Genomic DNA, 26,933 nt, shown 5'->3' with positions numbered 1-26,933 from the left:
AGGAACAGTCTCTGATCTTCTGCCTCTCAATACAGTTTCCAAACCATTATCTTTTTTTGAAGAGGAAAAAATCATCTTATTCACATTTCTTTGGTCACTCTGCCTCTGCTGGTAGGGGGTGAGACTAGTTTTTGACTCACTGGGTCTGCATGTGTCCAAAACACAAAAGGTGATGGGTACTCATGCCAAATTTTGTGGTACAGCTCCAACAGTTCCCAAAGCTCCTGAGGGATATTTTGACTCTCTTTTGAGCACAATCCCTCAGACTGCAGCAGGGTGATGTCCACTGGTGTCCTCGAAAAACAAGCTCTCTGGGGATGAAACCAGGCAGATACTGAAAGGGATGTCTGGCAGAGTCTCCTCCAATGCCTCTGAATCAGCAGTTCTAAATTCTGAATAGGAGAGATGGGCCAAAATTACATTTTCTCCCCAAATAGTGTCTCGTGTAGGCACTGCTGGAAACAGAGCATTGGGCTTTTCTGGGAGGGTGTTTTTCTTCTGATTTCTGTGACGACTTGGTGAGTTCCAAGTTTAGATTGGGACACTGCTGATATGGAAGAATAAATAAATAAATGAGATTTTTTTTTCCTTCAATCTGCAGAAAAGTTCACGGCACTTCTGCAGGTCTCCTCCAAAAGCTGTGGTGGTAGAAAGGTGCCCATGGAAGTGGGAATTTGTGATTTCTTGATCTTCTTGAAGCTCAGAAGATTAATGGTAATCCTAATACTGCTCCCTTGTACTCAAAGCATTTGAAATGTGTTGTTCAGCACAAGAAGTTTGTCCCAGGGTACAAATTTTGTTGTATCCAAATATCTATTGCAAAAACTGAGTCGGAGAATTTGGTACCGTGCCGCTTGGCAGGAGGGAAGCACCACACAGAGGCCGTTCAAATAGTCATTTATTTACAGGATAATTGCTGGTTATTAACTAGTTAATTAATAAAGATTAGATGCAGTGGTGGGGGAGAGGAACTTGAGATTAAAAAAGTTTGGCAGCAGTGGTAGGTGGTGTATTATAAAGGTTTGTAAATGTGTGGAAGAAGAGGAAATTAAGTCAAATTGATCATGGGGGAACAAAGGAGTAAGATAAGTAGGGACAGTCTTAGCAGGACAGCTCAGGGCTTAAAAAAGGAAACAAGACAATACCTTCTAACCAGCTCCAGCTGGTGAATCAGAGCAGTACCTCACCTTGCAGGTTGCAAGTGGAATGTGAATTGGGTTTCCCATCCCCAGGGCTAATTGTAGGCAAGCAGATGCTCAGCTGAGTTGAGAGATTAAATCAGCATGAACCAATCCACAGCGTGTGGAGGACTTTTTAGACTGCTCACAATAACTGGACTTTTCTCTCCTGGAGTTCTCTCTGCCCCAGGATCACAAAGCATTACATAAACCACAGTTGGCTAAGTTTTTTGATAGGGTTTTCCTTTCTTATTTGAAGGAGTGGGTAAGGGTTATTAGCTTTGTTCCACCGATGAGGAAACCAAGGCACAAAGAAGTCAATATACCTCTACCCACAAATCCCACTGAGAGCATCCCCTGGCTGCTGAGAGCAGTGCAACAGATTCTGGGAGACCAGCCAAGGCAGCCAAGTGCCAGGATCAGTGACTCACATTGTCTTGGGGGGGGAGAGGGATGATTTACACCAGTGCAATTCAAGCAATCAGGGCTGGGCTGGGCTCCTGCCATCAATGCAGATGCACCAGTGCGCTGGACTCACTGCTCCTCCCAAAGACAGAGACTGGGGAAAGAACCAGGCATGAAATCAAACCCAGGCCTTGAAACCACCATCATCCCCTGCTCGTAAAGCCAAAGTGATTCAGCTCTTTGGTGAGCTAAATCACTTTTAGGAGGCTGCTATCATTCTCTCCTGACTGTTTGAAGGCTTGCCTTCTTGTACCACTCTTCCTGCCTCTGTGCCTCCACTACAGTTGGTATTAAAACCAGTAGTAAATCTTGTGTAAGTGCTGATTGCTGGAGTTAAAGCCCTTCATACTTTTAGCAGGGGCTCACATAAGGCTGAGCAGAATGCAGATGTTTTATCCCAGGACAGCATCCAGCTCTGGAGTCCCCAGCACAGGAAGGACATGGACCTGTCGCAGCGAGTCCAGAGGGCTCCAAAAGTTCCTAAAGCTCCTGAGGGATATTTTGACTCTCTTTTGAGCACAGTCCCTCAGACTGCAGCAGGATGATGTCCACTGGTGTCCTCGAAAAACAAGCTGTCTGGGGATGAAATCAAGTGGATACTGAAAGGGATGTCTGGCAGAGTCTCCTCCAATGCCTCTGAATCAGCAGTTCTAAATTCTGAATAGGAGAGATGGGCCAAAATTACATTTTCTCCCCAAATAGTGTCCCCTGTTGGCACTGGTGGAAACAGAGCATTGGGCTTTTCTGGGAGAGTGAAACACCTCTAGAGGTAGGAAGTTCCCTGAATTATAGAATGGCAGAATGGTTTGGGTTGGGAGGGACCCCAAGGATCATCTAGTTTAAAGCCTCTTGGCATTGGCAGGGATACCTTCCACTACCCCATGTTGCTTTGAGTCCCGTCCAACCTGGCCTTGAACACTTCCAGGGATGGGGCAGCCTATTTTCTTGGGAAAATGTGTTCCAGGGCCTCATCACCCTCATAGGGAAAATTTTTTTCCCAATGTCTAATCTAAATCTACCCTCCTTCAGCTTAAAGCCATTCCCCCTTGTCCTATCACTGCACACTCTTGTCAGAAGCCCCTCTCCAGATGGTCTAGGTAGGTCTGGAGATGGAGCAGATCTCTCCCTGTGTTGTCTATAATTCAATGTTCTTCAGCTCTGGGTTGTTTAAGGACCTGAGAAGTTTCTGGCCAACTCTCTAGTTCCTAAAATAACATCCCTACATTATAGATGCTTCTTTTGGACAAACCTCTACTAAGCTTCTGTGATTTCATCACAGCCAAGGAGCTCATTTTGGTCAATCAGTCTGTATCATTCCTCAGAAAATGGTTTTCCACTTTCATGTGCTTTCCCCCTGCATTGAAAATTTTTAGCAAGGGTTTTAAACAAAGGGGAAAAAAAAGAGTCCCTTGAACAAGCTGTTGAGCAGCTGAGTCTGAGGCAATCACATTACATGTCGGGTTCATTTTTTTTCTAGGTAAAATGTTTCTTAGAGGGTTTGTTTTCTGGCATATGCATTTTTCCAGCATAAACTCCAGGTGTTGATTGGTTATTGATTTCCAGGGAGCAAGCAATTTCCTGAAATAGCCCCTTGCTTGTCCTAGACCCTCTACAGAGGGAAGAAAAGACTAATAAAGGTGATTCTTTAGTGTGTGGGGGGGTGTTGTTACGGGTTATAATTGGTCTTCATTACCAGTTCATCGACTGGTTTGTTAGATCATTAATTGCCCTTGGCTTTGATCTGGGTCATTAACTAACAAACTTGTCATTAGCTGCTGGAAAATGACCAGCTCCTTTTTTTAGGATTATTGCACTGAGCAATGGCTGCTGTTGAGTCCTGGAGGGTGTGAGACAGGACTCTCCAGAGCACTCTTTGCTTGGTTCACTGGTGGTATATGAACATCCAGACAGGCTGTTTCTTTTTCAGGGATCAAAAGCTATCTAGGATGCTGGCACAGGGGTTTTTTTCTTTGTTTTGCTTTGTTCCTTCATTAGAAACATAGAATTGTTGAGGTTGGAAATGACCTTTAGGATCATTGAGTCCAACCTTTAACCCAGCGCTGTTGAGGCCACCTCTAAACCATGTCCCCAAACACCACATCTGTAAGTCTTTTAAATCCCTTCAGGGATGGTGAGTCAACAACTCTCTTGGGTAGCCTCTTCCAGTGCTTGACAACCCTTTCTGTGAAGAAACTTTTCCTAATATCCCATCTAGACCTCCCCTGGAGCAACCTGTGGCCGTTTCCTCTCATCCTGTTGTTTGTCACATGGAAAAAGAGACCAACCTCCACCTCGCTACAACCTCCTGTCAGGGAGTTGTAGAGAATGATAAGGTCTCCCCTGAGCCTCCTTTTCTCCAGGCTAAACAATCCCAGTTCCCTCAGATGCTCCTGATAAAACTTTTGCTCCAGACCCTTCCCCATCCTTGTTGCCCTGAATTGCTAAACAGAGGCATCATCTGACTGTAAGAAAGAAAACTCTCCCTCTGCTTCCTTGTTAACAAATAATGAGTCACTTTGAAATCACATTTCTTGGTTGATAGGATTGAGTTTTTCAGGTTTATACCTGCAGAAGATCTTTGCTTGGAAGTTTATTTTCATGCCTGTGAAAGGTGTGGGATTGAAAACTGTGGAGATTAAAACACAGAAAAAGCAAAAAGAAGCTGGACTCCTTCCATCCTTCCTCAGTAGTGTCTCTCAAACCAGATCTCAGATGACAGAGGAGAAATCTCTCAGTTGTACTAAGAAATAAAAGCAATAGGGTTGTCAGTATTTGTTTCCCTTGGATTTCCTACATGCAAACACCAACCTTGTTAGAAATTCAGGAAGGACCCCAAAAATCCATCAAGGAGCCATGAGAAGGAGATTTTCTATTCTCATGATTGATCCAAAGAGAAACTTACTTTTTTTCAACATTGGTCCAAACAGGAATCAAGCCAGTCCTCTAGAAATGAAACTCCCCATTTTTCATTCCAAGTTGTCCCGAGTCAACTTCCCACCATGGCACTTCTCCAGGACACAGAGGAGTTGAGCTGTTCTATCTCAGCTTTCCCAAGAAAGCAGATCTTGCTGTAAATAGGTTCTCCCAGAATGAAAACCTGGATCTTTCCAGCACTGCATAAGTAACTCCCTTTATTTCTGGTAAAGCTGGGTTCTTGAGGAGAACCTAGTCAACAAGCAAAATTAAATGGAATTCATGGAGGCTCCTGTATTAAAAGTGTCTGTTTCATTTTACAAACACTATTGATGGAAAATTCTGTTCCAGCTCAAGATCTGGGAATTCAATCCCACTGTCACACTGGACCCACTGCCTGCCCCCATTCCCTGTCCTCACCCCTTCTTTCCTCCCCAGGAATTCAATCCTGTCAACATCCTACTGCCAGCAAGGGAGATGTGGAGATGAGGAATACATCATTTTCAGAGTTTTGTGTCTCCAGGACAAATTGCAACGCTCCAAGTCATGTTATTATGAACTCCATAATAATAATAATAGTAACATCCAGCAGGAAGGGAAGGAGGGTTGTGTCTGCAAGCAGCAGACGCTGCAACACAATCCCTTTCTGTAGAGTGTCATCTGTGCTAATGCGTCCCAAAAAAAAGCTTCATATCCGATTACAGACTGTCAGGAGAAATGCAAGGAAACTCCCTGGAAGAGAAGTGCTCGGGGCTGCAGCCTCTCAGAGTTCATCAGCCAGGCAATGAGTCGAGGCTGATCTGTGCTTCAGCTGGGAGCCCACAAAGGAAGGAGGAAAAGTGGGGCTGATATTTGGGCAGGTGATGTTTTTTTTCTTCAGCTTAAAACTCAGTTATTCACAGCTTCATCTCCTTGCCTTATTTCCCAGCCTGCCTTGAGTGTTTTCATATGTAAAATCCACAGTCCTTTAGTTCACTGAAGGTAAGCTGGATGTTTCAGAAGGGTAATGATGAGCAAACACAACGGATGCTGTTTCCAGTTTTAGCACCCTTGAGGTCTTACAGGAAGTTTCTAATTGATTTCTTGCCCCAGTTCTTAGAAGAATATTGGGTCCCTTTGGATTAGCAGGTAATTATCTCATAGATTCCACTTGACCACTTTTGATGTTGCCAGAGATTCAGGGATATCTCAATAGGAGAAGCCTCAGCTCACCAGAAGACCCAGCTCAGGACACTTGGGAAGGTCTGGCCATCAGGAAGAGCTGAGGTCTCTTCTTCCAGAATCAGCCTTGCTGGGATTTCTGAAACCAACTACCCACACTCCTGGAAAAAGCTCACTCCCTGCAGAGGGACTCCAGGAAGGCTCATGGCATTGAGTCCTCAATGTTAACCATGTGTTGAAGGGAAAGAAATTCCACTGATATTTCTCAGTGGATCTATTGTCCATCCATTCTCCCAGTCCTTCCTCAAGTGGATCCAACCAAATGACTTTTCCCTCTCAGAGAAGAAAATTGCCTTCTGAATTTTTTTCTCCAGTTTCGGTGAGCAGTCCTCCCAAATCTCTTCTCTCCCACCAACCAGTCTTTGATTTCCTCTTCTGAAGGTTTGTTTTCAGCTTTTCCATGTCCTGACAGCATAAATGAGTCCCAGGGATCCACAGGGATCATCCTTTACAGATCTTTCTCTACATAGCATTTGGGATGCAGGATTCCCCCTTCTTCAGCTACCCTAAAATATGGATGTTTTCATCTCTGGAGACAGGCCAGTAAATCTCAATTTTAACCTGGAGTTTTAGATGTTCCATTCCTTTTTACTCAGAGAATCCTCTACCAATAGCAGGCGTCATATCTGTTTAGCTGCATTTATCTGTATCCATGCACAGGTTTGCGCAGCCACAAATCCCTGGAGTATTAAAGGATCCAGACTTTTCTCAGCTGATAATTTATTGAAGCAGCATCTCAGCATAACGCCAGGCCTTGTACAGTTATTGGTTCTGGCAGGGTTTGCTTCGTAATTATAACTTGGTCTGCTTTCTATTGAACCAGAATGGAATTGACTGGAGGACAGTGGTGTATTTTCTGGGAGCACACTCTCACATTCCGAGGATCCCAGAGCACTCAATAAAGTAATGAGTTAGACTGGGGAAGGAAAGAGAAGTGCCAGCTCAGCTGGGCTTGCGCTTTATACATTTGGGAGTTTGGGTTTATTTTACTTTGATTTCTTTTTCACGTACCAGTGCTAAGTTTCCCCCTGCGTGTTTTTGTGCTGAGGTACCATGGGAGCATAGCCCTCTTGGACAAAGATTCCCACCTGAACTGGGCAGGATGATCCCATCTATGCTGTTTTCCCTGCAGGGTGTGCATCAGTTTTTCTCCCTCCCCACTTTTCCTAGTGCTGCAATGCAGTGTCAGCGTTGGTTGCAAGCCCAAGCCCTAGCACAGAGTCTGACTCTGCCACAGCCTCCTGGCTCTGGGGAGCAGCAGGAAAACACTTGGCCCCTCTCTCGGAGCTGCTGCAGTCTCCCTGCATGCTCCAGGAGGGTGAAGGGCTCTTTTGCTTTGTGTGCCCATAGTGTTACCACTGGGCAAGGTGAGAAAGAGCAAAAGTCAAAGCCAGGTTCTCTGCCAGGGTCTCCTGTGAAGTTTCTTGGCAACTCCCCCCCCCCGCCAAATTAACCCTCAGAACAAAAAAAAACTCCAATTCTTTGGCTGGGTTTTCCTCATAGTCAAGATTCACCGAGATCCTCTGTTTTTCCAGAGGATCTGGGTGAATCTGCTGTTTGTGGAGTATGGCCTCTCCACCCTGAACTTCTGCTTTGAGCCTTGGCCCGAAATGAGCTCATTTTACAGAAAGAAATCCAAGCAAGACACCAGGTTTGAGTACCTCTGCAGTGGCAGGCACTGGGCCATGACTCTGAGCTCATCCCTGTGCCACTGTGCTTGCTTCCAGGTTTCCCTGGCACGTTGTGAAAATTCCTAAACCATTCCCAGATCTGGAGACACAGCTCAGTGGCTCCAGACTGAGAGAAGCTTTGAGATGAGCAGTCCATGATCTGCTACACAATTTGGAATTTATCAGACATGGGATCTCACCAGAGATCCTTTCTGAATGTGGGGACCAGGCTGGAGACTTTGCCAAATGGTGATCCAGCTTTTGGGATCAATCCATCTCTTGGGATCATCCCTTACCTTGCAACACCTCTGCTCTCCAGGAGAGATGAGAATTTCGAAGGCTGGCTGTGCCTTTGAACACAAAAGCTCCATAACACCCATGCTGGATGAGACCAATGGTCCATGGAGCTCACACCAATAGCACAGAATCATGGAATCATTTAGGTTGGAAAAGACCTCTCAGGTCATCAAGTCCAACACTTTCAGGTCCACCACTAAACCATGTCCCCAAACACCACATTTACAGGTTTTTAAATACTTCCAGGGATGATGATTCCATCAATTCTTTGGAAAGATGCCCATGAGAAGAATAAAGCAAAAAGGAGTAAGTGCAAAGTAATCCCACCTTTGATGCACACTCCTGACATCCAGCAGTCGCTGATTTAAGGATTATTAATTTTCTCTGATTTGGAATTGTCTGAAAAAAACCCATGTTCCATAACCATGGACCAATTGTGCCTCTGTGAATCTATTTAATCCCTCTTGGGACCCACTAGAACATTTGGTCTCTGGGGTTTGCAGTGGGAATGAATCACAGTGTTCAACTGTTGTTCCCTGTTCAGGATGTGTCGCCAACCCATCTCCAACCCACCCCTCCTGTTGGGTTTTGGGGTTTTTTGGGGGGGTTGTGATAATGGCAGGCAAGAACTCCATGGTCAGCCTGATTTCAGCTGGGCCTGGGTCATGCCCTCATGAAAGTAATGAACAACAGGAAGAACCTCGTGGGAAACTGCACAAAGAGGTTTGATTGTCCAGTACAAGAGATGAACTGGCAATGAAAATTCCACTATTCCATGTAAACATTAAGCCAAAAAAGGAAAAATCAAAGGTAAAGGAGTTCTGTTGAACTGCTTGTTGCCATGGCTACTGTATCACCCAGAGCATCCAGGAGCCACGCACAGGATTTCATTCCTTTTCCAACTTTTCATTCAGTTTGATTTTATTTTTTTAATGAATGGGAAATAAGAGGGGAAATGCAGGAAGGGAGGACACCAATTGCTCTTCCCAATGCTTTAAGCACAAAAATGTTTTGAAGCTGCTGATGAGATAATTGTCTGGTGTCACCTGTGAGGTCTCCCAGACCTTCCTTGTTTCTGAGACAAGTAACTTAACTCTCTTTAGAGCTTCTATGGAACAACATCTTCCATTATCAATGACTTTGGAGGAACCCAGGGGTGTCCATGGCATTGCATCTTGAGGAAGGTGGGATCAGCACGGATAACCCTCTTTCTCATGCTCTCTGGGTAGGCAACCATTCTGAATCAAGTGGTATTTTGGGGACAGAATGTAGAATTAAATAGAATAATATTCCTCTTCCACTCTAAACACTGTAGCATTTCCAAATACACTCTGTAAAAGCTGACAGGATTCCAAACTGAGGGTAAGGACTCATCTTCCGGTATCTCATCTTTCCATTCAATGTTTTTTTCACATTCTTTGAGTGCCAATGATTTTGGAGTTACTAGAGCCATGAAGAATTTGGGAGGGCTACTAAGCAATGTTGCATCTTTATTGTTAATTTTCCAACACTAATCCAGGTTTATGTTGAAATAATTGATCAATGATGAAACCTCTTCTCATGGGAGGCTGTGCAATATTACACAATAATACAATCTTTTAAAATTATGAGAACAGTGTCTCACTAATCTGATTGCTATTGGCCAAGCCAAATAACAGAAAAAGTGTAATTACAGTAGAATTATATTGCAATTAAAATGTAATTACACTGTGGGTTTTTTTTTTTCCTCAATCAATAATTATTTCTGTTGATATAATAAGAACATTAACTGCATGAGTGAGTGGTTTGTGTGAGCTCTCTGGTGTCCCTGTGCTACCTGAATTGAATATACAGCATTGCAGTGACATTTACAGTATTTATTCTCAGCCACACCGTGAACCATCAAGCCACTTATTTTCCAAAACAGGAGAGTGTGTGTGCATGTGTGTGTCCACATATGTAAAGCACTAACACATGCAATAAGTCCTATAATTACCAATTATGTTATTACATTATCATGCAATTAAATTGCAATACTAATATATATTGTAATGGAGTGTAATTATATTACATTTGTATTTGTGGTATTAAAGCGTGTCAGAGAACATACTTATCATAATTACACTGCAATTGCTCTTTTACAAGAGTGGAATTACAGTCACCATATTATGAAATATGACAGTATTATCTTCTATATTATTTGTATTAAAGTACAACTTAGAGGGCCTTGTAATCAGTGTCTGCTTAAGAAGAGAGTGATTTCCCACCGGGATCAGGACACAGACCCACATTGAGCTCTGGTAAAGGACTCTACTCAACAACAAAATTTTTGGCACGTGGTCCTGGTGTGGAGTCTGGATCCCTATTTTGAGATCCAGTTTTTGTATTCCCATAAATTGTCTGCAGCTGCTGCTGAATTTGTCCATGGAAACTTATGGCTCCTCCCAAAGACGTGGGGGCAGCAGTGGTTCACAGACCTGCCCAGGAAATTTTGTCTGCTGGTGCAGGACTAATCCTGACACTTTGAGACCACAGTGGTTTCTCCAAAACCATGTCCTGCTGCAGATTCCCATTTCCTTCCATGGACAGATCAAGGAGCCTTGAGTGGACAGGCTCAGATTTTCATCTTTGTGTTTCAGTCATCTAAGGAGAGTTCAAGGCAACCCTTCTGAGTATTTAGTGAAAGGTGTCCCTGCCCATGGCAGGGGATTGGAACTGGATGATCTTTAAGGAGCCTTCCAACCCAAAACATCCTATGACTCTGTGATCTTCCAGGTGGTCCTGCCTACATCTTAAACATCGAAACCCAGTGGTTGGAGCGTTACATCACCAAACTGAAAACCCCCATTTTCCCAAGTCTTGCACAATTTGTGCACTTTTCCTTAAAAAAACTTCAGGTAAAAAGCACATATCTCTCCATATTGCGGTCCAGCACATAAGTTGTAGTGGTACAATCTACTTTATCTCCTCTTTCTGGCCCTGGGATCTTCCTGCATCCTCCACAGGGTCATTTCTTAGCCTGGAGAGGTCTGCAGATGAGTTGAGGATGTTGAGCAGAGAGGTAGGGATGCAACACCCATTTACTTCACCTGCAGCTCCTACAGTGATCCTTGACAGGGAGGAGTTCATGCTGTACTGCAGATTAGCCTTCCAGAGTCAAAATGCAGGGCTCTCCTAATGAATATCCATTGCCATCATTGTTTATTTACTGAATTAAAATCCCAGTTTCTTGAGGAATGTCTGTACCCTTGGAGCTTGGGCTGCCAAGGGCAGAAACAAACAACCTGAACCAACATTTACTTTCTGCAGTATTTATGATTCACCAAAACAATTGTTCTTGGCAATTGTGCAAAGCAGGAACTTTATTCCAGTAAAAAATTAGTTGGACAAATATACTGCTCGGGCAAGAATGTGTCTGAGTGTGTGGGCTCCTTCCAGGATATTCAAGGAGCTCCGAGCAGAGGAGGATGAATCAGGATGAATGAGCCAGAGAAAAATCAAGAAGATGCATAAAAGAAGTCTTTACAGCTGCATGAAAACAATATGTAGGCATTCAGCTCAAGAATAAAGAGATGGATTCCTGGTCCCGCTGACGTCAGCGACGCTTCTTGGATTCAGTGAATAACTTTGGATCTCTAATCAAAGATGGATGGTACTTAATTCCAAAGAAAATGGCTGCAAACTATATAAGGAGGTTCCCACACTGTTTGCGTTCCATCTCCAACTCCATTTATCACCAGAGGCCTCCTGAGATATGATGTCCTCAAGATATTAACTCTGGAGTTCCTGAGCCTCTTCCTTTCCTCTTTTCTCATCCTTCACCCATAGTGTTACCGGTGACAGATATTTAAAATTCTAATCTTATTTTTCCTTCTTTATCATCCCTGTTTTTTAACCAGCTTTTGGATATTTTTGGGTTCATGCAGGGAATCATCATTATTTGAGTCACTTGCGAAGTGAATAAAATGCCACAAATTATACATCAGGGCTGTTCCTGTGGGCATGGAGCAATAGAAAAGATAAGCAAAGGAGCCTTCTGCCAGGGGCAGACTGAGTTGGTGAGGAGAGATCTTTATCCTGTCCTAAATATTCTGAGCAATTCAGAGGGGTGGGGTATGTTCAGAGTGATGTGCACAGCTAAACTCAAACTGAGAATACAATGTAGAGAAATTAGATTCCTGTGATGGGGGTGGGGAACTTGATGTCTGTAGTAATATTTCAAGCTCAGCTGATCTTCACCATCTAAAAGTCCCATTTTCCATTCATCTGTCTCCCCACAGTGATGCTAAATTCCTTCAGTCCAAGGGCTGGGACACTCTTCCCTTTTGTTTTTTTTTTTTGGGCTCTCATTTCATTGAGCTTCTTTCTGAACCTGTGAAGTGAGGCAGTATTTCTGCCTGGTTGGTTTTTAATTGGTATTAGTTTCCAATCGATCAGATCTCCTAAATCATAATCTCGGGAGGTGCTGATGATGCTTAACATCAGTTTGTGTGTCCTTATCCTTACTGGTAACTCATGAAGGAGGATAAGATTCACCTTGCAGAGGGGTTGTGAGGAGAGCTGACCAATCATTCCAGTTTCCACTTAGAGACTGGCTTTGTGCCATTTTGGTGGGAATAAAATCATTGCTATTATCACTGAAAAAGATTGTATGGACTCCCCACCTCTGGGAGTGTTCAAGACCAGGCTGGATGGGGCTCTGAACAACCTGGTCTGGTGGAAGGTGTCTCTGCACATGGCAGGGGGGGTTGAAACTAGATGGTCTTTAAGGTCCCTAATAACCCAAAGTATTCTGCGATTCCATGAAAATAAAAAAATGGAAAATATGGAAATTGCAATGACACAATGACCCTCATGTTCCTGCTGTTCCTTCTTGGTCAATGGTAGAAAGTGTTGCTGAGGTTTTTTACAAGTTTTCCAGGGTCTGTGGTTGACCCTCCAAGTTCACTGGTCTTTCTTCCGAGCAGGATGTGCAGGGAAATCTTCTTGTAGGGCTGGATTCAACCCAAAGACATTTCCAATAAAGTACACGGGGGTCACATAACTGCATTTGCTTGCTGAAACTTTGTTCTGCTGTAAAATTTGCTGCTGACTTGCACCTTTATTACCTGAGTTATACAATATACTTCAAGATGCCCAGAATGGCAAGGACTGTAGAACAGCAGTGTAGCAGGATTAGCTGTTTGCCACAGCTCCTGTCCAGGACTGCTGTGCTTTCCCTGCGGCAGGTGGGACTCAGGAAACAAATAAGAATTTCACTTGGTGCTGTTAAGAGTGAGTGGGCAGACAGGACCAGGGTCCCTCTGACTGGCATGGACCTGAAACAGCACCATTTCTGCTCAAAATAGCCTGCCACAGGCAGAGACATTTTGTTTTTGCTTAAAGCAAACAGAGTTGCTAAGAAACGAATATTGCAGAGATGGAAAATTCACAAAAGGTTTGACAGTCGCCGAGCGGTGCAGGAGGGGTGGAGTGGCTTGGCAAATGTGGCCATGCAGCTATCCCAGAAGAGCCAGAGGATTCCATGGTGCTTCCAGCAGGAAATCCATGGTTTGCTCCTTACATCTTGCCTCCATCATGCATGTTGCTGATGGGGACTGAGAAAACAGGGGTATAAGAGGTACAGGACCCTGTGATCACAGAATCATGGAATGGTTTGGGTTGGAAGGGACCTTCAAGATCAGCTGATTCCAAACCCCTGCCATGGGTAGGGACACCTTCCACTAGCCCAGGTTGCTCCAAGTCCCATCCAATTTGGCCTTGAACACTTCCAGAAATGGGGCAGCCACAGCTTCTCTGGGCAACCTGTGTCAGGGCCTCACCACCCTCACAGGAAAGAATTTCTTCCTAACATCTCATCTAAATCAGTGCTCTTTCAGTTTAAAAACATTCCCCCTTGTCCTATCACTATCCGCCCATATAAGAAGTCCCTGTCCCTCCCTTTTATAAGCTCCCTTAAGGTACTGGAAGGCCACCATTGGAGCTCCCTGGAGTTTTCTCTTCTGCAGGCTGAGAACAACCTCAGTTTCCTCACCCTGTCTTTGAGGAGAGGTGCTCCAGCCCTCTGATATCTTTGTGGCTCTTCATGAAGTCATGTCTGTGCCTCCACCAGTGATGACTCCTCTTCAAACTCTGCTCATGGTGTCCCATCATGATGAGGGTCAGTGACCACGTTGGTACCATGTTGGTACCAACTTTCCCAGGGTGTGGAAACACATCCCTGTGTTTAAGTCACTGTGGGGCCTTTGGAGACAGCGATCACTTGTGGCTACAGAGGAGGCAGCTTTTTCTCTCCACTGTGCCCCAAATTTTAGCTCCCTCAATGTCCTGTGCTGGAGAAGAGATCTGACACAACTTCCTCCCCAGATGATAAATGACAGATTCCCTGCACCCTAAAGGCGATCCTCATCATGTTCATGACTGTGTGCTTGGGGTTTCTCCTTGAATGATGCTCCCAGAGCAGCGTGGATGGAAAAGGTTCCTGAAATATGAGATATTCCAGGGATTGCTGTCCCCTGCTGGGGCAGAGCAAGTGAAAAACCACACGTGATCACTACCTATAATAACTGAAGAGCCATCCCTGCTCTCCAGTGCATTGCTGTTATTGTTAGGTGTGCTCTTCAGGAAGGTGGGATTAGGAAAAAAGACATGAAATATTAAAATAGAAGACAGAAGCAAAGCAAAACTAAGGCTGAGCCAATCCGGCTAATAAAGGATGCCAGGAGTTGGTGTTAATTTGCGTCTGATTTAAAGTGCTTGGTGGGTGGAGAGAGAACAGCCCACAAGAAGCAGCTGGGCTCCTTTTCCATCCCCCAGCCCTGCTGTTGGAGCGGCGTGGTGGAGGAAAGAGGAGCTCACAATCAGGCGATTCATCCCCACGCTGTCGCACTGTGCAAAGGCAGAGGAGAAGGAGAGAAGGAGGGAGAGGCAGAGAGAAAAAAAAAACAGAGATCCAGTTCTCATGAAAATCATTGGCAGGGAACATTGTGGCTCTGCTCATCTAACCAGGATTGACCCATCCTATCCACGTTTACTGGCTTTTTGTGGGATCCCAAAGACAAAAAGGAGATGGATTAATGCTTCTCCTCACCTGGTTGTTCTGGTTAGATGTGCTGAGGGATGAGGGGAGTGCTCTGATCTGCCCTGGTGGGGCTGGCAGGGCTCACAGTCTTCTCTCAAGGCCAAAGTTGGTGATTTATGTGCAGAGATGGGTAAGACAGAGACAAGACAAACCCCCCTGCTGATGTTGCTCCGATGGAAAGGTTCACTCGAGCCAATAAAGGTGATACCTGGATTTGCTCCCCATGGGGAGATCAGAGAGTTGGGGCTGCCCAGAGATGTTGTGGACTCCCCATTCCTGCAGGAATTCAAGACCAGGTTGAATGGGGGCCTGATTAACCCTGGACAAATGGCGGGGGGGGGTGGGAACAAGGTGGTCTTTAAGGTCCCTTCCAGCTCTAACCATTCTATGATTTTCTAACTCTCTCATCTCTACCACCCCTCAGGTCTTCCACACGAGAGAACATCCCCTTTGCTGTTTGTGTCCATTAACTCCCTCTGGGGCTGAATCCATCCGTGTAAATAAATGAGGGATTAAATGCAGGCACGAGTGTGGTCCCGTGATCATGCAGACCATTTAATTACTTCCATGCTCCCTGGTGAAGTTTTGGCCCAAGACAGTGCCAGGACACAGTGTGGAAGATGCTTGAGCCAAGGGACTCTCCTGCAGGTCTGTGGGATGAGGCCAGCCCCTTCCAGAGGGGAGGAGGGCTGAGGTGTGTGGCCCAAGCTGTGCCATGCCTGGTCCCAGAGCCAAGGAACAGCCCCTGCTACCCATCCTTCAGTAGTAGAGATGTAGCCCGTGGAGACAGACAGTGAAAGGGCAAATTAGCATTTATTTGGCATGTGAATTTCTGTTCTTCAGGAACAAAAGGAGGGCCATCTGCTCATTGTGTCTGGCACCACGTGGGGGCTTTAATTTCCAACCAACCTGTGCTGAATTCCAGTCTGCAACTGGATTTGGAGATGCCTCAGGCTCTCCAGGTATTGCCCTGGGAGAGGGAGGACTTCCACTGTGCCCCTCTGTGCTGGGTCATCCTGCCCTCTGGGCAAAAAAGGCAGTGATCCTCATCTCCTGGTACCTTCCTAGAAGGGCTGCTCATCTCTCCTGCATTTCCTGGCTTACTGAGGCAGGTTCCTGGGATGCACAGGTTTGTCATTGCAGAGATATTCAGGAACACCTGGCTCTGTCCATGCTGTTACCTTAAGGTGAGCTTTCCTTAAACAGTGCTGGGCTGGAAGCAGGAGGATGAGGCTCAAAATCTTTCTCTGGAGGAAACTGGAAGCAGAAGAATTGTGGGCACATGGCTTTGTAGCTAAATTCCCCTCCAAGGTCTTGGGTCTTGGGTAGTAACCTAAATCTAAGCCCTGTTGTCTGCAGACCTCCAGCTCCCCTCCAGCTCTTCGTTCCAGTGCTGTCTGCTTGTCCTCCCAGCCAGAAGTAAACACTCAAACAACTGAAGGAGCCTGTGAAAATCACAGGTTCTGCTGTCAACTCTGTGATGAAGCATCAGCAGAACCCTTCTCGGAATAAATATAAACCATTCTCCTTCAGTCCTTCATCTTCATCAAGGCTGCACACAGACAGCTAACTAACCCCAGCCCCAAACCAGCACACTCTCAGTGCTGCACAAATCACTCCATAATGTCCTCCATCATTTCCTGTGATTGAACAAAGCCAAAGAAAGTGAGAGAAGAGGAGTGCTTTGCCTCCCCATAACCCCCCTGCTTGCCCCTCACCACTAAGCCATCCTCCCTCCCATGTCACATTGCTCAAGGGTTCCTGGAGAGAGGACTGAAAAGGGGAAAATCATACTTCTGTCTCCTTTATGCAAATCCTGAACTACTTGTCATGAGACTGATGGATGAGATGCAAGGAATAATCCAGCTTGTTAGAGCCTGTGCTGTGATTGCATCCCTCTGCCAGCCTCTCTGCACTCCAGCATCCTAGGATTTATCACAGGGGAGCCTAGAAGGTAGCTTCTGCCCTGAGGTGTCTGCAAGGAAAAGAGGGATCTCCAAGGCCCCTTTGCTGTTCATCATGTTTAGCTCAGGCACAACAGTACATGGATGTGGACATGACACTCCAGAAAAACTGAAGTCAGGGCAGATAACCATCCATCCCAAGGACTGCTCTCCCAAGCAGGACAGTGGTTCCATGCAGGATACAGCAGGGTGAACAGGAGGACATGGATCAGGCCAACCCCTTTTGGTTAGGAGGTTTAGCAGTGTGGATGTGACGTGTGACACTCCGTTTAGTTTCATGGAAATGGTTTGTTTGGTAGTGTGGACACACATCTTGTGGCTTTGGGGTGGTTACTGATGTCCCTGTACCTCTCCATAGTAAATGAAAGAATGGTTATTGAGGGAAGGAACAAAGATCATGGAATCATGGAATCATAGAATCATAGAGTGGACTGGTTTGGAAGAGATCTTTTAAAAGTCATGAACTCCACTCCCCTGCTTCCACGGGCAGGGACATAGCAGGGCTTGGTTTGAAAGGGACCATCAAGATCATGTTCCAACACCCCTGCCAGGAGCAGGAACATCTTGCATCAGACCAGGTTGCTCAAATTCCATCCAACCTGGCCTTGAACACTTCCAAGGATGGGGCAGCCACAACTTCTCTGGGAAACCTGTTCCAGAGCCTCACCACACTCATCATAAAAAATGTCTTCCTCATTTCCAGCCTATACCCACCCTCCTCCAGTTCAAAACCATCTCCCCCTGCTGTGTCACTACAGCCCTTGGTAAACAGCCTCTCTCTTTCTTCCAGGACCTGTGTATATACTGAAAGGCTGCAATAAGGTCTCCCTGGAGCCTTCTCCTCTCCAGGCTGAACACCCACAGCTCTCTCAGCCTGTCTCCATAGCAGAGGTGCTTCAGCCCTCTGATCACATTCCCAGCCCTACTCTGGATCCACTCCAACAGGTCCACGTCTTTCCTGTGCTGGGTGCCCCAGAGCTGGGTGCAGTGCTCCAGTACTGAGGTCTCTCCAAAGACCAGAGGGGCAGAATCACCTTCCTCAACCCTCTGGCCACTCTTCTTTTGAGGCATCCCACGTTCTGGTTCATTTCCTGGGCTGCAATCCCACATTGCCAGCTCATGTCCAGCCTCTCATCCATCAGTATCCTCAAGCCCTTCTGTTCAGGGTTGCTCTTCATCCATCATCCTCCAGTCTATATATTGATATTGGGGATTATCCTGACCCAGGGCCATCCAAGACCATCTGGATGAACAGTGAAAGGCCAAAGGAAAGGCAAAGAAGAGGAGACACTCCGAGACTCTCAGTTGCATCCAAACCATCATGCCCAATAGCAATGGATTGGTTTGTCCTCCACAGATTCCCTAATCCATTTTGTCACTCTTTTAGACCTTTAGTCTCCACAGCATCCTGTGGCAACGAGGTCCCCAATTGAATTATGGGCTGCGTGAAAAACTACTTCCTTTTGCTTGTGTTCAGCCTTTGGGGTCAGGAGGGATGGCTCTCTGCGTCATGAGGCTTAATTCACTGCTGCTCCCCATGTCCCTCGAGGGCCTTGAAGACGAGGTGCTGCAGAAATGCACATATTTTTCATTCTTTTGCCTTTTTTTTTTTTTTTTGAGGGCTTCTGCTGCTTCAAAGTCATGGCTGGATCCAAATCCATGGGAACTTGGGGCTTTAAAAGGGATTTTCTACATCTGTTTCTCTCCACCTTTAGCGGCTGTGCTCAACTTGGTAGAAAGGTTCCACACTCTGCTCAAGGTCAGATATTTCTCCCCTTGCCATGACACTGGGAAGTTCCCATTTGCCCACACTAGTGTGGTATCAGAAGACTCCAAAGTTCCTCATTTCAAACTGTGTAGTAGGAGATGGAACCTCTCCCATAACTAGAGCAGTCCTGGATTTCAAGTTCTCTTGTGCTCCTCACTCCACGGATAGTGAAAGTAAGTCCAGAGGTGGTCATAGTTCCAAAAAGACCTATATTTTAAGTGTCTTTTGTAGCCACAGCTTGAATTTCCATCCTCCTCCTGCTGGAAAATTGCAAATCTGAGCAATGGTGTCTCATGGTCCTTCTGTGTGCAATTTAATGACGTCCTCACTGGGCACTGGGAACTGAAAGCCTAAAATTATGAGCTGAATTCCTGTTGTCAGAAGGGAAAATGTTCCCAATCCAGTTTTAACTTTGCTGAGAAGGCAGCATTCAAAAACAGCACGGTGCACCTTCAGGGTTGCTGGAAAATTGGACCCTGATGTATTTTTACCTTCTTTTCCCAGTAGCTGCCTAGGAAATCTATCCCCATCATTGGAGTAGCATCAACATTGTTTGTCTGATGGGGAAACTGAGGCACAGCCATTGAGGGAGAGCACAAAGCCATGGAAGAAGTCATTAAATCTTCCACAATAAATCTTCCATACAACTGGGTCTGATCCAAGCTTCTGGTTGAGGTCTTCCCCCTGCTGCTGGTCATGCCCAGCCACATGAGGAGCTGGAGAGAAGGAAAGTGGAAATCAACTTTCCTGGTGCTGGGAGAAGCACTAGGATTTGAGCTTGTCCAGATCCTACTCTGGAGCAAAACCAGATGTTCATCCTCTTTTCTTTCCCTTGGGCAGCCCAGCTTCAAGGTGCCACAGGGCAGGCAAAGTGCCAAACCCAGTTGTTATTCCATCCCAGGGATCTAGGTAGGTGGGACAGGAGCAGAGTTCCAGGTGTCTTGGCCAAAACACCTGGTTTTCCTTTATCCTTTGCAGCCATCTCTGTACCAGTGACTCCAGAGAGCCAGGACACAGAATCAGAGGAACAACTTGGGTTGGCAGGGACCTTAAAGATTAACTCGTTCCAAGACTCTGCCATGGACAGGGACACCTGCCACTATCCCAGGTTGCTCTAAGCCCTATCCAACCTGGCCTTGGACACTTCCAGGGATGGGGCAGCCACAGCTCCTCTGGGCAACCTGTACCAGGACCTCACCACCCTCGCAGGGAAGAATTTCTTCCTAAAACAGTGCCTGAAACACTGTCCCCTCACTGCCTACACATCTCAGGACACTTCCTGGTGAGGTTTTTGGCCCCATCCAACAATCACAACCCCAGACCATGCTAGGGCACAGCCCAGGAGGGAGCAATAAACACTGGGAAAGGCTGTTCTGCTTCGGGGATATGCAATTTAGCCACAGGGAACATGAGATATGTCAAAGGTCTTGTCCTCAGAGGCCAAAAATTAAGCCCTGCTGTGTGTGATTTATGTGGGAGGCTCAAGTGAACCTCAGGACGTGTACTGAGCTCTGCCTGGTGCTTGTGCAACCCTGGGAATCACAAAGCCTAGTTTTGGCTTTGCCAACCATCTCTCTGCCTGTGCAAGCCCGAGCTTCAGCAGGCACACAGCCCCTCCCTAAATATCCCCTGGCCCCAGGGGGCCCCCACTTAGCTCCCCAGCTAATGCCAGCGCTTTTAACCTCCAGCTGAATTCCCAATCAATTGCATCCCAGTCCCCAGCTCAAATGGAAGCGGTCCTGCCTGGTTTGTGCCACTCATTGGGATGACCTTGCCCTCAAAGGCCCTCTTGTGTAACCCTCACAGGCAGGAGCAGGGTGGGAATGCAGGGAAAGAAACCCCAAAGGGCTGGCTGTGAGCACTAACAGGCAGGATAATAAAGCAACAGGAAAAATGGAATTTTTCTAGGATTTTGCTGGTATATCTTTCCATGATTTTTTCTGGCAAAGTGTGTGGCTCCTTGGTGGTACCACTGATGGGGATGGATGGGAACGTGGGCAGGCAGAGGATATGGGTGATGCTGGCACGGGGGGAAGGCTGATGCTAGCAGGATCAGAAGGATTGTGAGGGTGAGGAAATGCCTGGGAACAGTGTGAAGCAATGACCAGCCTGAACTCACATCAGCCTGTGCTGCAATCCCACAGTTCACTGGGATTTAAGCCTGTTTTCCTTAAACCAAGAGAGAACCAGACAGAGAAAGATGTAACACTGTGACCTGCATCAACAGCCTTCTGCCAGCAACTCTATCAGCCCCTTGACTCCAACCCATCCCAATGTCATTCAGTCCTCGAGAAACTCCCAATCCTGGTAATCTTCCCAACAGGCCATGGAAAAAAACCCACTGCACTGGTGCAGGGGGAAGCTGAGGACAAACACAGCTGCAGATCAGGGTGAGGTGGTACTTAAATATACCAAGTGCACAGACAACATCTGTCTGAGGCTGTGCTGGACCCAGAAGAAGGTGCTGCAGAGCCTCGAGCCCCCTTCCCTTGGGCAGCCACATCTGGGAGCAGATGCAACACATCTGGCCCTCCTTGTCTGCCAGGCTTTTCTCTCCAGAGGTTTTACTGGATCCTAGATTTTCAGGTCCAGTCTTTGTGCTCAGCTGTCTCCTGATCCCAACTCACTGGAAAAAATCACCCAGAGCCAGGGGCTAAGCCTGACCTGCTAAAACCTGGGAGATTTAGCTTTGAGCCCAACTACCATTAACATGATCTGGAGCAGAGGCCTTGGTCTTTAAGTTAATCTCATTTTGGGATGAAATCCCAGTTGGTTGGACATAAATTGCCATCTCCAGCACTTTACTGGAGCTTTTCAGATCACAAAGAGGTAGAGAAAAGCAGAGGATGCTTCTTCCATCCATCTTTTCAGGTGGGAAAACTGAAGCACGGATTGGTAGAGATGCTTAACTCAGCATGTGCACAAATCCAGAACTCAAATCTGGCCTCTGGATCCCCATGATGGTATCTCCCCTCTGGCCAGTGTTGAAGAAGATCACAAATGGGATGGTTTGGAGTTTCCTCATGGGGCATTCCAGTATGATCCATTTCTAGATATCACCTCTCAGCCTTTTCCCCAGATCCCCTCTTCTAGCCTTTGAGAATTGCAATAGGACTGGGATTCTGCCCCATAAGTCAATCCTCATCACAGAATCAAGTATTTCCCACCCTGTTCATGCTGTTCCTGCAGGCTGTTACATATCTGCTGTGCTCTACCCCTAAAGCAGATGCTATTCCAGCTTGGAGTTGATCGAAACTGGGGATGAAGGGTGCTGCTGTGTATATATAATTTATTAACAGAGCAGGCAGGTGAGATTCAGGTTTTCTCTGCACTTATGAGACTCAGACAGAGCAGAGAGCAGTACATCAGACTCTACAGTGGTGCAGCAAATATTCCAGGATGTGAGAGGTTGAAGCAAAACCATGTTTTTTGCAAATGAATCATAGACTAACAGAATTTTTTGGGGTTGGAAGGGACCTTAAAGACCATCCAGCTACACCCCACATGCCATGGGCAGGGACACCACGCAGGTCTGAGCCCTTCTCGACGACTCTGCGTGTTGTCAGTTCACAGATGCCACCATGTTTTTCCAGGTATTTCCACTCTGTTTTTTCCCCTCACAGAAAGAAAATTTCCAAGCTGTTGCAGCATTTTTTTTTCCCCTTTTAGCAGTTCCCTGTGAATAAGAACAGAGCAAACACTCCTTTCCTGTGTTTTCTCAGGGTGGCAGGGGAATGAGCCTTTCGGGGCCAGGCGGTTTTCTGCCTCTGGCAAAAGGGATATTTTGTTTGATATCTAGGGACCTTCTTACAGGGAAATGGGAAGACCCAGGAAAGGAGGATTAGCTTGATGAGAGTGGTTTTCACCCTGCTAGGATGTCAGCCATGTACCAAGGTCAGGAAAAGGAAAAGCAGAGGGAAGCAAATCTTGAACGGTGGCACATCCAGAGCCAATGGACAGAGTGAGGGGAGTTGGGACACGGCTGAGACAGCAGGAACAGATAAAGGAGAGGGTGTTGGGAATGGTCCCACAGGCAGCAGTAGGAAAGGATGTCCTTTCTGCAGTCATTTTGATCTTTTTCCTTCTTTTTTTTTTTTTCTCATCGAGTGGTTGTGTGTATGTCTAAGAGTGCCCTCCATTGGCCACATCCAGGCTGCTGCTCCAAGGAGCACGACCAAGGGAGGTGGTGGATGCTCAGCCGCGGTCGTTGCCCTTCCCCTGTGGGAGGAATGTGTGTGATGCACAGGTTCTGCAGAGCAGGGCACAGACAGGGCATATTCCAGCACTTCTGGGAGCCCCCGGGCTCCTCCTGCTCAGGCAGAGCTGAAATCCCTGTGCTGGGCACAGCTGGAGACAGTGGTTTGGAGGGGTCCATCTGGAAAGTCTTGGTGGGACAGGGTGAATTGGCATCTGGGACAATTCAGGCAGAGGGTGAAAGCAGTTTTAGGCAAGATCAGGGCAAACCCTGTTCCCTGCTCACACATTCCATGCTACCTGAATCCCCAGGATGGGTGTGGAGTGTGCTTGGGCCACACAAAGTTGTGCAGAATTCAAGCAGAGCAGTGGAAAACTCCAGCTTCAGGCCTGGATCTTCTTGACTTATCATTACTGCAGGAAGATGATGTCCACCATCAAAGAGCTCACCGTGGTAGTCTTAGGACAAAGGTTGGACTTGATGATCCCAGAGATTTTTTCCAACCTTAATGATTCCATGGCTTGCAGGTTCCAAAATTCACTGGCACCAGGGCAAACTGGATGCCTAAACCCCTTGGACAGAGCAGGTGCCAGGTGTAACCTCAAATTTCGTCCTTGCCTGGTTTTGATTTAGGCTGTGAGGGTCTGTCTCAGGTTGTGTTTCTGATCCAAGCCTGCTCCAGTGGGTGCCAGAGTGGGATGGGAAATGCTCAGCAAGGAGGTAAAAAAAGTTATCAGGGCTTTGTGAAGGTGCAGGAGCTGTGATGGGGGTTCACAGCTCTTCATAATCCCCTTCTTTGTCACCTCTAACACCTGCTTGAGGAAACCAAGGCAGAAGGACCATTTGGACCTAAGTTCTTTCTGTGAGTTTCTTGGGCTGAAAAACTGCCTCTGCCAGGGTCACACACACAAAGACAATGATATTTTTGTCCTTTGGTTTGTCCTTGAGAAATGCAGACAAGGGACAGCCCAAGGTCACCTGCTGTCCCCAAGCTTTACTCTGCCAGACACATCCACCAAGCACAGGACTGAAAGGAAAGGGAAAGGGAGGTGGCATTTACTCCAAGTTGGAGCCAAAGAATGGGACAAAATTCTAGAAATAGCCAGGCTACCTAGATATTCACTGTGACAACAGCCATGGGAATATGGACAAATTTGACTCTGTGCCATAGGAACGTGAACTCCAACACTGGAATAATCTGTTTTTTCATGCATTTAATATCACTTCTGCAGGCTGTAGCCTATGGTTATATGTCCCCCTTGGGAATTTTTTTTTTTTTTATTGAAATGCAGAAGATGGATCTCTGCTGAAATGCAGCAGCCACTCAGCTGTCCATTGCACATTCCCTCCCTGACAGGTCCAACACCTGCTGAGCCAAAGATCTGAGTGTGGAGGGGGTTTTGCCTCTCCACTCGTCCTCTGAGTAAAGATTCCTGCTTCAGCAAGGATTTTAGCTGGAGGAGAAAAAAAATATGTTTATGCTCCTTGTGGTGAAACCTTCCAGATGGGACTGCACTGAGGGGAGATCAATTCTGAGGCCAAACACCCGTAACACGGCATCCCATTAACGGGTCGGCTCAGTTAAAGTGTGTTGGCTTTTATGGTCCTTTTCCCAGGGAGGGGCAGTGAGGGAGGGAGGTGTTCTGTGCTCACCACACCCTTACACAGGAGCACCTTTGTGGTCAGTAAGAAAAACTGAGTTTGGGGAGGGCAGAAGCCTTGGGCTGAATCCCAGGTGCTGGCGTTGCCAATAGGGTCTGGATTTCAGAGCCAACCCTTTCTCCTGATGATCTTGTTGCTATGGAGGCACTGCTGGCTCCTGCTTCCAACTGGGAAAGGCAGGTTTCTTCACTGACTGGACCAGAGGTTAAGGTGACAAGAAAGATGGAGATACTATTTACAAGAGCATGTAGTGAGAGGACTGGGGACAATGGCTTCAAACTCACAGAGGGCAGGTTGACGTTTGATACTGGCGAGAAATTCTCCCCTGTGAGGGTGGGGAGGCACTGGAACAGTTTTCTCAGAGGAGCTGTGGCTGCCCCATCCCTGGAAGTGTTGAAGGCCTGGTTGGATGGGGCTTGGAGCAACCTGGTCTAGTGGAAGGTGTCCCATGGCGGGGGGATTAAACAAGATGATCTTGATAGTCCCTTCCAACCCAAACCATTCTATCATTCTATGATCCTTGTGTGTCCCTTCTAACTCAGGATATTCTGTGATTCCGTGATCCCTGTCTGGCTCAGCAGTGAGAGGTTTGTACAGATTTTGGCTTTGTAAAGGCTTGGAAACAGCATGAGCTGCTGCTGCACTGCCCTACAGAGAGGGAGAGGACAACCAGTGGCCCCTTTCAGAGTCGCAGACAGAGCAAGAGCCTTTCACTTCCCAAATATGATATTTAAAGCATTCACAGCCATTTTTAGGCAACCCCTCCCGCTAACCAGGGTGGCCTCTGGAAATTTGTAGGATGTGTGGTTGATGCCTGTTGTTTTCACTGCAAGCAAGACCAGCTTTGCATCCACTTTTCATCCTGAAATCTGGTCCTGGAGGCAGGCAGGAGTCTGGCAAGGGGAGATTTACACTGTGGAGCTTTGTAGGCTGCAAACCAGTCAGGAGTGGGGATCTGACTTGTAAAAAATTTAAGTGCAAATGCATTTGGACTCCATGCTGATTAGTGTCAGGTCTAACACACACTCAGGAATCTGCTGGCAGAGGCTGCAGTGATTTGAAGCTGGGATGAAACACAGTTTGCAAATAGCAGATCTGACTTTCGAGTTACCTAACCCTTTCCTTCCCAAAATAAAAGCACTTTCTTGAAGATGAGGGGAGATACACAGACAAATCTTTGATACAGAGCGAGGAGAGAAACCAAGGGGTGAACACGGCAATGCATTTGGCTTCTTATCTCTTCCTAGATGCACAAGATGGTCTGTGGGCTTCTCATTTCTTATTTTTCAGTCTCTCCTGGGACTGGATTTAGCTCTGCCTGAGTTGTAGATTTGCTGGAAATTTGTATGGTTGCTGTGAAAGCTTCCTCTGTTTGCAGTCTGGGGAGGCAGAGCCTGGTGTGGGATGGGAGATGGTAGGATTGGGGAAGGGTGGTGTGGACACTGTGGGGCTGTGAGGTGGATCAAGGTGTGTTTTCCCTCCTCCCTTGGTGCAGGTTCCCCTCTCCATAGGCTTTCACCCTAATTCCTTCCTGGTAGTGCCACCACGGTCCCTGATCATGGAGAAACACATCCCAGATGATCTGAATTATTTTGGGGTTGCAGCCCAGGACAGTGTTTGCATTTCAGGAATGGGGCTGTTTGCTCTCAGGTTTCAACTCAGAGCCCCTGAGTACTTGCTTTTCCCTAACCTGTGGACCACGGAGCCTCCTGAAACCATGACAGTTGTCTGACTTGGCAGGGAAAACTTTCCTCCCAGAGGTCCCATTTATCTGTTTGAAATTGGGCAGCAGGTCTGTTTTGGAGGCAGCAAGTGCTGCAGGGTCAGGGCAAGCATCACCCAAAGGGGAAACTCCTGATTTTCTCCACCTGGGGTGAGCCAAGAGGGCAGGAAAGCAAAAGGCTGGGAAGGTGGAAGGAAAAGGTACCATGGCTGCGTGTCCAGCAGTGGGGGAAGTCCTGCCCCACACACTGAGGATCTGCCCCTCCTGCCTGTCAATCCCTGAAGCTTTTAACAGGCCCCCTCCCCAAACTTGTGGGGGGTCACTGCATGGGGAGGGGGTACAAAATGAGGACAGTCCTGCTTCTTTCTTCAGTACCCTTCTGTGTTCTCTCCTGGAAAGAGGGGAGATGAAGGGAAGGAGCCGTTGGAGGGTTTTCTTGTTGGGGTAAGAAAGAATGAGGCTTACAGAGGGTGGAGGAGCCTCTTTCTCATGAAGAGGGACACAGGGGTCTGGGCAGTTGAGTTAAAAAGGGGATCTTGGCTGCAAAGGGTTGCAGGGATTGAGTCTCACAGGTCAGTGGAGGATGGATTTTACTTTTGCTCCAGGGATCTGGGGACTGAAGGAGGTCCAGGGCTAGCAGGGAGGACTTTCACTCTCTGCAGATGCTCCGAGCCTGAGTACAGTACCACAGGTTTTGGGGTGTCCTGTACACAGAGGCGAAAGGTGAGGCATCTGCCTGATGTGGGAAGACCTAAAATCTGCCTCTATTGCTCTTTTTTCCTTGTACTGGGTGCACAGCTCCTTCCAGCCTCCTGTA

The 26,933-nt window shown here is 46.9% G+C and overlaps 1 protein-coding gene across 10 annotated transcripts in view; it reads left to right on the top strand.

The window, feature by feature from the left end:
- Window positions 1–26,933, top strand: part of ADGRB1 (adhesion G protein-coupled receptor B1) — a 293,421-nt gene that overhangs the window by 56,407 nt on the left and 210,081 nt on the right. The window lies entirely within an intron of this gene.

The sequence above is a fragment of the Corapipo altera genome, unplaced genomic scaffold (assembly GCF_003945725.1).
Source record: "Corapipo altera isolate COAL_440 unplaced genomic scaffold, ASM394572v1 267, whole genome shotgun sequence".
In the NCBI taxonomy this organism is placed as follows: Eukaryota; Metazoa; Chordata; class Aves; order Passeriformes; family Pipridae; genus Corapipo; species Corapipo altera.
Note: the sequence above shows the minus strand (reverse complement) of the source record. Positions and strands in the feature narration are given on the sequence as shown.